Source organism: Pundamilia nyererei, unplaced genomic scaffold (assembly GCF_000239375.1).
Source record: "Pundamilia nyererei isolate P.nyererei 1_Seehausen unplaced genomic scaffold, PunNye1.0 scaffold00227, whole genome shotgun sequence".
NCBI lineage: Eukaryota > Metazoa > Chordata > Actinopteri > Cichliformes > Cichlidae > Pundamilia > Pundamilia nyererei.
Window position 1 is genome coordinate 31111 of NW_005187628.1, and position 922 is coordinate 32032.

At 38.9% G+C, this 922-nt stretch overlaps 1 protein-coding gene across 1 annotated transcript in view; it reads left to right on the plus strand.

Annotated features, from left to right (window-relative positions):
- Window positions 1-537: 537 nt before the first annotated feature.
- The window catches only part of cnga1a (cyclic nucleotide gated channel subunit alpha 1a), a 4917-nt gene continuing 4532 nt past the window's right edge, over window positions 538-922 (plus strand). The window contains exon 1 of the mRNA XM_013914826.1: window positions 538-714. The gene's annotated coding sequence lies outside the window, so the exon portion shown is untranslated. The remainder of the gene's footprint in view (window positions 715-922) is intronic.

Here is a 922-nt window from a genome sequence, read left to right on the forward strand (position 1 = left end):
CATAAAACTGCAAACACCACATCAGCCAACAGGGAGAGCCACTGAACCACAGGATTTCTACAGTATACTCCTGTACACGTTTTTCACCGATAGAGGTTCTGCTTTGATTTCACACGAGACATTATTGTTCTTTTATGCCTGATCTGGAATCTGTTTTACTGGACATGATCTAATAGGATTAAAGGAGGATATGGAGGAGAGTGCTGACTGAGCAGGAGTAGTGTGTGTGTGTGTGTGTGTGTGTGTGTTAGAGTGCGTGTAAGCGTGTGTGTGTGCAAGCAGACTAAATCCTCTGTTCCGCAAATGATCAGGAAAATTATAGCTTGTTGCTGAATTTTAAAAACAATGTCAACACATAATGGTTTTCAGTGTTGTGGATCCTGAGTAGGAGGTTAACTGAGGCTTGTCGAAACTTCACTTAAATGTATCTCATCTCCCGCTGGAGTGGACAAGCAGGGAGGATGATTGAGTTTGCCACCACTCTCCTCAGACAAGTCTAATCCCCAAATCCTCATCAGGGTCACTGAGACTCTATGACACAGTTAGATGGACTCAGTACCTACAGGTGTTAGTTGCCTAGTTACATGTTGTTATACATTATTAAATAGCATTCAGTGATTGATGATACAATAAATCTGTGGATACCGTCTAAGTTCCAGGAAAGTACACAACTAAAGGGAAATGGACTTTAAATTACATTAAGGATCGGAAAAGGTAAGTTTAGTCACACGATACTGTAAGTTCTTTTTGTAGCATCATCTATGTGTATGGCTAAATAATTCATTTAGACCTGTAAAACAATGTGCTTACCAGCTGAGACTGACACTACAAATGCAATAGTAACATTGGATATAAGTGACACATGATGCAGATGAAGACAGTAAAATCTTTTTTTAATGGATTGATTTATTCATATATATAT